Here is a 12989-nt window from a genome sequence, read left to right on the forward strand (position 1 = left end):
CCAAATGAGGTCCCATATGCTGCGATTATCTGGGTTGTTCGTCGAGCTAGAGGGTTCCAGAGCCGACTATTCTTGATAGCCATCGTCAAATTATAAGCACTCCTAACTGTGAATATCCCGTTCTTTTCTGGGTGCCAAGCAATGCAGTTTCTCGCATCCGACCTCAGCATTGAGATCCTACATATATCATCAGCATCAAAAGGATGAAAATTTTGCTTTATGAGTGTAACATTCTATTCCTTCCGGTCCGGGTGCATGAGTACAGTGACGGTTATTCGCCAGTTCTGTACATATTTTCTCATTGTTTGCGTCTATCGCGCTCCTCTTGGAGCCATCGGTGCATAGGTTACATATCTATACACCGATCTGGTTTGCTTGCCAAGCGCACATGGCCGTCAAGGTGCAACAAGGATACTCTCAGCGTCCATGTGTTCTGGTTGTTTGCTTTGCTAATCGGGAGATCTCAGTTTTCTAGAAATGTTTGTTTGGTGGTGTGTTCACCTGTGATTTTAGTGAAACAACGACGCTCTTCTTGGTCTGGTCATGAAAAAAATGAGACGGAGGAACTTAATTGCTTTTGGTGAGAATAATAATATGTTCCGTTGTATTTTCGATTTTATTCATTCCGCTTTGGAGGAAAGCAGCCCGGGAAGCTTAAAATAGCAAATGGAACTCTGCTGTGGTCTGCCATTCGTGATAAGAATTGGTACCAAACCATGTTTGCAATGATACGCTTTGTTAAACTATTTCTTTTATGGATTTTCCTCTCGTGATAAGAATGAATTTTTATTTCGTCTTGAATGTGATTTTGTGTCATACTTATAACGCACATTGATGTGCGTAGTATTAGACATTATAATTAGTCAGTTAATTTTAGCCCTAGACTTTGAGAAATTCTGATTCCGCCCCTGTTCATTGCCAGAGTGTTTGTCGCTACCCTCCATCCAAATATTCTCACCTTCGATGGGACGTCAGCCTTCCAAATGAGGTCCCATATGCTGCGATTATCTTGGTTGTTCGTCGACCTAGAGGGTTCCAGAGCCGACTATTCTTGATAGCCATCGCCAAATTATAAGCACTCCTAACTGTGAATATCCCGTTCTTTTCAGGGTGCCAAGCAATGCAGTCTCTCGCACCCGACCTCGGCATTGAGATCCTACATATATCATCAGCATCAAAAGGATGAAAATTTTGCTTTATGAGTGTAACATTCTATTCCTTCCGGTCCGGGTGCATGAGTACAGTGATGGTTATTCGGCAGTTCTGTACATATTTTCTCATTATTTGCGTCTATCGCGCTCCTCTTGGAGCCATCGGTGCATATGTTACATATATATACACCGATCTGGTTTGCTTGCCAAGCGCACATGGCCGTCAAGGTGCAACAAGGGTACTCTCAGCGTCCATGTGTTCTGCTTGTTTGCTTTGCTAATCGGGAGATGTCAGTTTTCTAGAAATGTTTGTTTGGTGGTGTGTTCACATGTGATTTTAGTGAAACAACGACGCTCTTCTTGGTCTGGTCATGAAAAAAACGAGACGGAGGAACTTAATTGCTTTTGGTGAGAATAATAATATGCTCCGTTGTATTTTCGATTTTATTCATTCCGCTTTGGAGGAAAGCAGCCCGGGAAGCTTAAAATAGCAAATGGAACTCTGCTGTGGTCTGTCATTCGTGATAAGAATTGGTACCAAACCAAGTTTGCAATGATACGCTTTGTTAAACTATTTCTTTTATGGATTTTCCTCTCGTGATAAGAATGAATTTTTATTTCGTCTTGAATGTGATTTTGTGTCATACTTATAACGCACATTGATGTGCGTAGTATTAGACATTATAATTAGTCAGTTAATTTTAGCCCTAGACTTTGAGAAATTCTGATTCCACCTCTGTTCATAGCCAGAGTGTTTGTCGCTACCCTCCATCCAAATATTCTCACCTTCGGTGGGACGTCAGCCTTCCTAATGAGGTCCCATATGCTGCGATTATCTGGGTTGTTCGTCGAGCTAGAGGGTTCCAGAGCCGACTATTCTTGATAGCCATCGCCAAATTATAAGCACTCCTAACTGTGAATATCCCGTTCTTTTCTGGGTGCCAAGCAATACAGTTTCTCGCATCCGACCTCAGCATTGAGATCCTACATATATCATCAGCATCAAAAGGATGAAAATTTTGCTTTATGAGTGTAACATTCTATTCCTTCCGGTCCGGGTGCATGAGTACAGTGACGGTTATTCGCCAGTTCTGTACATATTTTCTCATTGTTTGCGTCTATCGCGCTCCTCTTGGAGCCATCGGTGCATAGGTTACATATCTATACACCGATCTGGTTTGCTTGCCAAGCGCACATGGCCGTCAAGGTGCAACAAGGATACTCTCAGCGTCCATGTGTTCTGGTTGTTTGCTTTGCTAATCGGGAGATCTCAGTTTTCTAGAAATGTTTGTTTGGTGGTGTGTTCACCTGTGATTTTAGTGAAACAACGACGCTCTTCTTGGTCTGGTCATGAAAAAAATGAGACGGAGGAACTTAATTGCTTTTGGTGAGAATAATAATATGCTCCGTTGTATTTTCGATTTTATTCATTCCGCTTTGGAGGAAAGCAGCCCGGGAAGCTTAAAATAGCAAATGGAACTCTGCTGTGGTCTGCCATTCGTGATAAGAATTGGTACCAAACCATGTTTGCAATGATACGCTTTGTTAAACTATTTCTTTAATGGATTTTCCTCTCGTGATAAGAATTAATTTTTATTTCGTCTTGAATGTGATTTTGTGTCATACTTATAACGCACATTGATGTGCCTAGTATTAGACATTATAATTAGTCAGTTAATTTTAGCCCTAGACTTTGAGAAATTCTGATTCCGCCTCTGTTCATAGCCAGAGTGTTTGTCGCTACCCTCCATCCAAATATTCTCACCCGCGGTGGGACGTCAGCCTTCCAAATGAGGTCCCATATGCTGCGATTTTCTGGGTTGTTCGTCAAGCTAGAGGGTTCCAGAGCCAACTATTTCTTGATAGCCATCGCCAAATTATAAGCACTCCTAACTGTGAATATCTCGTTCTTTTCAGGGTGCCAAGCAATGCAGTCTCTCGCACCTGACCTCGGCATTGAGATCCTACATATATCATCAGCATCAAAAGGATGAAAATTTTGCTTTATGAGTGTAACATTTTATTCCTTCCGGTCCGGGTGCATGAGTACAGTGACGGTTATTCGGCAGTTCTGTACATATTTTCTCATTGTTTGCGTCTATCGCGCTCCTCTTGGAGCCATCGGTGCATATGTTACATATATATACACCGATCTGGTTTGCTTGCCAAGCGCACATGGCCGTCAAGGTGCAACAAGGGTACTCTCAGCGTCCATGTGTTCTGGTTGTTTGCTTTGCTAATCGGGAGATCTTAGTTTTGTAGAAATGTTTGTTTGGTGGTGTGTTCACCTGTGATTTTAGTGAAACAACGACGCTCTTCTTGGTCTGGTCATGAAAAAAACGAGACGGAGGAACTTAATTGCTTTTGGTGAGAATAATAATATGCTCCGTTGTATTTTCGATTTTATTCATTCCACTTTGGAGGAAAGCAGCCCGGGAAGCTTAAAATAGCAAATGGAACTCTGCTGTGGTCTGCCATTCGTGATAAGAATTGGTACCAAACCATGTTTGCAATGATACGCTTTGTTAAACTATTTCTTTTATGGATTTTCCCCCCGTGATAAGAATGAATTTTTATTTCGTCTTGAATATGATTTTGTGTCATACTTATAATGCACATTGATGTGCGTAGTATTAGACATTATAATTAGTCAGTTAATTTTAGCCCTAGACTTTGAGAAATTCTGATTCCGCCCCTGTTCATTGCCAGAGTGTTTGTCGCTACCCTCCATCCAAATATTCTCACCTTCGGTGGGACGTCAGCCTTCCAAATGAGGTCCCATATGCTGCGATTATCTTGGTTGTTCGTCGACCTAGAGGGTTCCAGAGCCGACTATTCTTGATAGCCATCGCCAAATTATAAGCACTCCTAACTGTGAATATCCCGTTCTTTTCAGGGTGCCAAGCAATGCAGTCTCTCGCACCCGACCTCGGCATTGAGATCCTACATATATCATCAGCATCAAAAGGATGAAAATTTTGCTTTATGAGTGTAACATTCTATTCCTTCCGGTCCGGGTGCATGAGTACAGTGATGGTTATTCGGCAGTTCTGTACATATTTTCTCATTGTTTGCGTCTATCGCGCTCCTCTTGGAGCCATCGGTGCATATGTTACATATATATACACCGATCTGGTTTGCTTGCCAAGCGCACATGGCCGTCAAGGTGCAACAAGGGTACTCTCAGCGTCCATGTGTTCTGCTTGTTTGCTTTGCTAATCGGGAGATCTCAGTTTTCTAGAAATGTTTGTTTGGTGGTGTGTTCACATGTGATTTTAGTGAAACAACGACGCTCTTCTTGGTTTGGTCATGAAAAAAACGAGACGGAGGAACTTAATTGCTTTTGCTGAGAATAATAATATGCTCCGTTGTATTTTCGATTTTATTCATTCCGCTTTGGAGGAAAGCAGCCCGGGAAGCTTAAAATAGCAAATGGAACTCTGCTGTGGTCTGTCATTCGTGATAAGAATTGGTACCAAACCAAGTTTGCAATGATACGCTTTGTTAAACTATTTCTTTTATGGATTTTCCTCTCGTGATAAGAATGAATTTTTATTTCGTCTTGAATGTGATTTTGTGTCATACTTATAACGCACATTGATGTGCGTAGTATTAGACATTATAATTAGTCAGTTAATTTTAGCCCTAGACTTTGAGAAATTTTGATTCCACCTCTGTTCATAGCCAGAGTGTTTGTCGCTACCCTCCATCCAAATATTCTCACCTTCGGTGGGACGTCAGCCTTCCAAATGAGGTCCCATATGCTGCGATTATCTGGGTTGTTCGTCGAGCTAGAGGGTTCCAGAGCCGACTATTCTTGATAGCCATCGCCAAATTATAAGCACTCCTAACTGTGAATATCCCATTCTTTTCTGGGTGCCAAGCAATGCAGTTTCTCGCATCCGACCTCAGCATTGAGATCCTACATATATCATCAGCATCAAAAGGATGAAAATTTTGCTTTATGAGTGTAACATTCTATTCCTTCCGGTCCGGGTGCATGAGTACAGTGACGGTTATTCGGCAGTTCTGTACATATTTTCTCATTGTTTGCGTCTATCGCGCTCCTCTTGGAGCCATCGGTGCACAGGTTACATATCTATACACCGATCTGGTTTGCTTGCCAAGCGCACATGGCCGTCAAGGTGCAACAAGGATACTCTCAGCGTCCATGTGTTCTGGTTGTTTGCTTTGCTAATCGGGAGATCTCAGATTTTTAGAAATGTTTGTTTGGTGGTGTGTTCACCTGTGATTTTAGTGAAACAACGACGCTCTTCTTGGTCTGGTCATGAAAAAAATGAGACGGAGGAACTTAATTGCTTTTGGTGAGAATAATAATATGCTCCGTTGTATTTTCGATTTTATTCATTCCGCTTTGGAGGAAAGCAGCCCGGGAAGCTTAAAATAGCAAATGGAACTCTGCTGTGGTCTGCCATTCGTGATAAGAATTGGTACCAAACCATGTTTGCAATGATACGCTTTGTTAAACTATTTCTTTTATGGATTTTCCTCTCGTGATAAGAATGACTTTTTATTTCGTCTTGAATGTGATTTTGTGTCATACTTATAACGCACATTGATGTGCATAGTATTAGACATTATAATTAGTCAGTTAATTTTAGCCCTAGACTTTGAGAAATTCTGATTCCGCCTCTGTTCAAAGCCAGAGTGTTTGTCGCTACCCTCCATCCAAATATTCTCACCTGTGGTGGGACGTCAGCCTTCCAAATGAGGTCCCATATGCTGCGATTATCTAGGTTGTTTGTCGAGCTAGAGGGTTCCAGAGCCAACTATTTCTTGATAGCCATCGCCAAATTATAAGCACTCCTAACTGTGAATATCCCGTTCTTTTCAGGGTGCCAAGCAATGCAGTCTCTCGCACCCGACCTCGGCATTGAGATCCTACATATATCATCAGCATCAAAAGGATGAAAATTTTGCTTTATGAGTGTAACATTTTATTCCTTCCGGTCCGGGTGCATGAGTACAGTGACGGTTATTCGGCAGTTCTGTACATATTTTCTCATTGTTTGCGTCTATCGCGCTCCTCTTGGAGCCATCGGTGCATATGTTACATATATATACACCGATCTGGTTTGCTTGCCAAGCGCACATGGCCGTCAAGGTGCAACAAGGGTACTCTCAGCGTCCAGGTGTTCTTGTTTGCTTTGCTAATCGGGAGATCTTAGTTTTCTAGAAATGTTTGTTTGGTGGTGTGTTCACCTGTGATTTTAGTGAAACAACGACGCTCTTCTTGGTCTGGTCATGAAAAAAACGAGACGGAGGAAATTAATTGCTTTTGGTGAGAATAATAATATGCTCCGTTGTATTTTCGATTTTATTCATTCCGCTTTGGAGGAAAGCAGCCCGGGAAGCTTAAAATAGCAAATGGAACTCTGCTGTGGTCTGCCATTCGTGATAAGAATTGGTACCAAACCATGTTTGCAATGATACGCTTTGTTAAACTATTTCTTTTATGGATTTTCCTCTCGTGATAAGAATGAATTTTTATTTCGTCTTGAATATGATTTTGTCTCATACTTATAACGCACATTGATGTGCGTAGTATTAGACATTATAATTAGTCAGTTAATTTTAGCCCTAGACTTTGAGAAATTCTGATTCCGCCTCTGTTCATTGCCAGAGTGTTTGTCGCTACCCTCCATCCAAATATTCTCACCTTCGGTGGGACGTCAGCCTTCCAAATGAGGTCCCATATGCTGCGATTATCTTGGTTGTTCGTCGACCTAGAGGGTTCCAGAGCCAACTATTCTTGATAGCCATCGCCAAATTATAAGCACTCCTAACTGTGAATATCCCGTTCTTTTCAGGGTGCCAAGCAATGCAGTCTCTCGCACCCGACCTCGGCATTGAGATCCTACATATATCATCAGCATCAAAAGGATGAAAATATTGCTTTATGAGTGTAACATTCTATAACTTCCGGTCCGGGTGCATGAGTACAGTGATGGTTATTCGGCAGTTCTGTACATATTTTCTCATTGTTTGCGTCTATCGCGCTCCTCTTGGAGCCATCGGTGCATATGTTACATATATATACACCGATCTGGTTTGCTTGCCAAGCGCACATGGCCGTCAAGGTGAAACAAGGGTACTCTCAGCGTCCATGTGTTCTGCTTGTTTGCTTTGCTAATCAGGAGATCTCAGTTTTCTAGAAATGTTTGTTTGGTGGTGTGTTCACATGTGATTTTAGTGAAACAACGACGCTCTTCTTGGTCTGGTCATGAAAAAAACGAGACGGAGGAACTTAATTGCTTTTGGTGAGAATAATAATATGCTCCGTTGTATTTTCGATTTTATTCATTCCGCTTTGGAGTAAAGCAGCACAGGAAGCTTAAAATAGCAAATGGAACTCTGTTGTGGTCTGCCATTCGTGATAAGAATTGGTACCAAACCAAGTTTGCAATGATACGCTTTGTTAAACTATTTCTTTTATGGATTTTCCTCTCGTGATAAGAATGAATTTTTATTTTGTCATGAATGTGATTTTGTGTCATACTTATAACGCACATTGATGTGCATAATATTAGACATTATAATTAGTCAGTTAATTTTAGCCCTAGACTTTGAGAAATTCTGATTCCGCATCTGTTCATAGCCAGAGTGTTTGTCGCTACCCTCCATCCAAATATTCTCACCTTCGGTGGGACGTCAGCCTTCCAAATGAGGTCCCATATGCTGCGATTATCTGGGTTGTTCGTCGAGCTAGAGGGTTCCAGAGCCGACTATTCTTGATAGCCATCGCCAAATTATAAGCACTCCTAACTGTGAATATCCCGTTCTTTTCAGGGTGCCAAGCAATGCAGTCTCTCGCATTCGACCTCGGCATTGAGATCCTACATATATCATCAGCATCAAAAGGATGAAAATTTTGCTTTATGAGTGTAACATTCTATTCCTTCCGGTCCGGGTGCATGAGTACAGTGATGGTTATTCGGCAGTTCTGTACATATTTTCTCATTGTTTGCGTCTATCGCGCTCCTCTTGGAGCCATCGGTGCATATGTTACATATATATACACCGATCTGGTTTGCTTGCCAAGCGCACATGGCCGTCAAGGTGCAACAAGGGTACTCTCAGCGTCCATGTGTTCTGCTTGTTTGCTTTGCTAATCGGGAGATCTCAGTTTTCTAGAAATGTTTGTTTGGTGGTGTGTTCACATGTGATTTTAGTGAAACAACGACGCTCTTCTTGGTCTGGTCATGAAAAAAACGAGACGGAGGAACTTAATTGCTTTTGGTGAGAATAATAATATGCTCCGTTGTATTTTCGATTTTATTCATTCCGCTTTGGAGGAAAGCAGCCCGGGAAGCTTAAAATAGCAAATGGAACTCTGCTGTGGTCTGTCATTCGTGATAAGAATTGGTACCAAACCAAGTTTGCAATGATACGCTTTGTTAAACTATTTCTTTTATGGATTTTCCTCTCGTGATACGAATGAATTTTTATTTCGTCTTGAATGTGATTTTGTGTCATACTTATAACGCACATTGATGTGCATAGTATTAGACATTATAATTAGTCAGTTAATTTTAGCCCTAGACTTTGAGAAATTCTGATTCCACCTCTGTTCATAGCCAGAGTGTTTGTCGCTACCCTCCATCCAAATATTCTCACCTTCGGTGGGACGTCAGCCTTCCAAATGAAGTCCCATATGCTGCGATTATTTGGGTTGTTCGTCGAGCTAGAGGGTTCCAGAGCCGACTATTCTTGATAGCCATCACCAAATTATAAGCACTCCTAACTGTGAATATCCCGTTCTTTTCTGGGTGCCAAGCAATGCAGTTTCTCGCATCCGACCTCAGCATTGAGATCCTACATATATCATCAGCATCAAAAGGATGAAAATTTTGCTTTATGAGTGTAACATTCTATTCCTTCCGGTCCGGGTGCATGAGTACAGTGACGGTTATTCGGCAGTTCTGTACATATTTTCTCATTGTTTGCGTCTATCGCGCTCCTCTTGGAGCCATCGGTGCATAGGTTACATATCTATACACCGATCTGGTTTGCTTGCCAAGCGCACATGGCCGTCAAGGTGCAACAAGGATACTCTCAGCGTCCATGTGTTCTGGTTGTTTGCTTTGCTAATCGGGAGATCTCAGTTTTCTAGAAATGTTTGTTTGGTGGTGTGTTCATCTGTGATTTTAGTGAAACAACGACGCTCTTCTTGGTCTGGTCATGAAAAAAATGAGACGGAGGAACTTAATTGCTTTTGGTGAGAATAATAATATGCTCCGTTGTATTTTCGATTTTATTCATTCCGCTTTGGAGGAAAGCAGCCCGGGAAGCTTAAAATAGCAAATGGAACTCTGCTGTGGTCTGCCATTCGTGATAAGAATTGGTACCAAACCATGTTTGCAATGATACGCTTTGTTAAACTATTTCTTTTATGGATTTTCCTCTCGTGATAAGAATGACTTTTTATTTCGTCTTGAATGTGATTTTGTGTCATACTTATAACGCACATTGATGTGCATAGTATTAGACATTATAATTAGTCAGTTAATTTTAGCCCTAGACTTTGAGAAATTCTGATTCCGCCTCTGTTCATAGCCAGAGTGTTTGTCGCTACCCTCCATCCAAATATTCTCACATGCGGTGGGACGTCAGCCTTCCAAATGAGGTCCCATATGCTGCGATTATCTGGGTTGTTCGTCGAGCTAGAGGGTTCCAGAGCCAACTATTTCTTGATAGCCATCGCCAAATAATAAGCACTCCTAACTGTGAATATCCCGTTCTTTTCAGGGTGCCAAGCAATGCAGTCTCTCGCACCCGACCTCGGCATTGAGATCCTACATATATCATCAGCATCAAAAGGATGAAAATTTTGCTTTATGAGTGTAACATTTTATTCCTTCCGGTCCGGGTGCATGAGTACAGTGATGGTTATTCGGCAGTTCTGTACATATTTTCTCATTGTTTGCGTCTATCGCGCTCCTCTTGGAGCCATCGGTGCATATGTTACATATATATACACCGATCTGGTTTGCTTGCCAAGCGCACATGGCCGTCAAGGTGAAACAAGGGTACTCTCAGCGTCCATGTGTTCTGCTTGTTTGCTTTGCTAATCAGGAGATCTCAGTTTTCTAGAAATGTTTGTTTGGTGGTGTGTTCACATGTGATTTTAGTGAAACAACGACGCTCTTCTTGGTCTGGTCATGAAAAAAACGAGACGGAGGAACTTAATTGCTTTTGGTGAGAATAATAATATGCTCCGTTGTATTTTCGATTTTATTCATTCCGCTTTGGAGTAAAGCAGCACAGGAAGCTTAAAATAGCAAATGGAACTCTGTTGTGGTCTGCCATTCGTGATAAGAATTGGTACCAAACCAAGTTTGCAATGATACGCTTTGTTAAACTATTTCTTTTATGGATTTTCCTCTCGTGATAAGAATGAATTTTTATTTCGTCTTGAATGTGATTTTGTGTCATACTTATAACGCACATTGATGTGCGTAGTATTAGACATTATAATTAGTCAGTTAATTTTAGCCCTAGACTTTGAGAAATTCTGATTCCGCCTCTGTTCATAGCCAGAGTGTTTGTCGCTACCCTCCATCCAAATATTCTCACCTTCGGTGGGACGTCAGCCTTCCAAATGAGGTCCCATATGTTTCGATTATTTGGGTTGTTCGTCGAGCTAGAGGGTTCCAGAGCCGACTATTCTTGATAGCCATCACCAAATTATAAGCACTCCTAACTGTGAATATCCCGTTCTTTTCTGGGTGCCAAGCAATGCAGTTTCTCGCATCCGACCTCAGCATTGAGATCCTACATATATCATCAGCATCAAAAGGATGAAAATTTTGCTTTATGAGTGTAACATTCTATTCCTTCCGGTCCGGGTGCATGAGTACAGTGACGGTTATTCGGCAGTTCTGTACATATTTTCTCATTGTTTGCGTCTATCGCGCTCCTCTTGGAGCCATCGGTGCATAGGTTACATATCTATACACCGATCTGGTTTGCTTGCCAAGCGCACATGGCCGTCAAGGTGCAACAAGGATACTCTCAGCGTCCATGTGTTCTGGTTGTTTGCTTTGCTAATCGGGAGATCTCAGTTTTCTAGAAATGTTTGTTTGGTGGTGTGTTCATCTGTGATTTTAGTGAAACAACGACGCTCTTCTTGGTCTGGTCATGAAAAAAATGAGACGGAGGAACTTAATTGCTTTTGGTGAGAATAATAATATGCTCCGTTGTATTTTCGATTTTATTCATTGCGCTTTGCAGGAAAGCAGCCCGGGAAGCTTAAAATAGCAAATGGAACTCTGCTGTGGTTTGCCATTCGTGATAAGAATTGGTACCAAACCATGTTTGCAATGATACGCTTTGTTAAACTATTTCTTTTATGGATTTTCCTCTCGTGATAAGAATGACTTTTTATTTCGTCTTGAATGTGATTTTGTGTCATACTTATAACGCACATTGATGTGCATGGTATTAGACATTATAATTAGTCAGTTAATTTTAGCCCTAGACTTTGAGAAATTCTGATTCCGCCTCTGTTCATAGCCAGAGTGTTTGTCGCTACCCTCCATCCAAATATTCTCACATGCGGTGGGACGTCAGCCTTCCAAATGAGGTCCCATATGCTGCGATTATCTGGGTTGTTCGTCGAGCTAGAGGGTTCCAGAGCCAACTATTTCTTGATAGCCATCGCCAAATTATAAGCACTCCTAACTGTGAATATCCCGTTCTTTTCAGGGTGCCAAGCAATGCAGTCTCTCGCACCCGACCTCGGCATTGAGATCCTACATATATCATCAGCATCAAAAGGATGAAAATTTTGCTTTATGAGTGTAACATTATATTCCTTCCGGTCCGGGTGCATGAGTACAGTGACGGTTATTCGGCAGTTCTGTACATATTTTCTCATTGTTTGCGTCTATCGCGCTCCTCTTGGAGCCATCGGTGCATATGTTACATATATATACACCGATCTGGTTTGCTTGCCAAGCGCACATGGCCGTCAAGGTGCAACAAGGGTACTCTCAGCGTCCATGTGTTCTGGTTGTTTGCTTTGCTAATCGGGAGATCTTAGTTTTCTAGAAATGTTTGTTTGGTGGTGTGTTCACCTGTGATTTTAGTGAAACAACGACGCTCTTCTTGGTCTGGTCATGAAAAAAACGAGACGGAGGAACTTAATTGGTTTTGGTGAGAATAATAATATGCTCCGTTGTATTTTCGATTTTATTCATTCCGCTTTGGAGGAAAGCAGCCCGGGAAGCTTAAAATAGCAAATGGAACTCTGCTGTGGTCTGCCATTCGTGATAAGAATTGGTACCAAACCATGTTTGCAATGATACGCTTTGTTAAACTATTTCTTTTATGGATTTTCCTCTCGTGATAAGAATGAATTTTTATTTCGTCTTGAATATGATTTTGTGTCATACTTATAACGCACATTGATGTGCGTAGTATTAGACATTATAATTAGTCAGTTAATTTTAGCCCTAGACTTTGAGAAATTCTGATTCCGCCTCTGTTCATTGCCAGAGTGTTTGTCGCTACCCTCCATCCAAATATTCTCACCTTCGGTGGGACGTCAGCCTTCCAAATGAGGTCCCATATGCTGCGATTATCTGGGTTGTTCGTCGAGCTAGAGGGTTCCAGAGCCAACTATTTCTTGATAGCCATCGCCAAATTATAAGCACTCCTAACTGTGAATATCCCGGTCTTTTCAGGGTGCCAAGCAATGCAGTCTCTCGCACCCGACCTCGGCATTGAGATCCTACATATATCATCAGCATCAAAAGGATGAAAATTTTGCTTTATGAGTGTAACATTCTATTCCTTCCGGTCCGGGTGCATGAG

The sequence above is a fragment of the Triticum aestivum genome, chromosome 4A (assembly GCF_018294505.1).
Source record: "Triticum aestivum cultivar Chinese Spring chromosome 4A, IWGSC CS RefSeq v2.1, whole genome shotgun sequence".
In the NCBI taxonomy this organism is placed as follows: Eukaryota; Viridiplantae; Streptophyta; class Magnoliopsida; order Poales; family Poaceae; genus Triticum; species Triticum aestivum.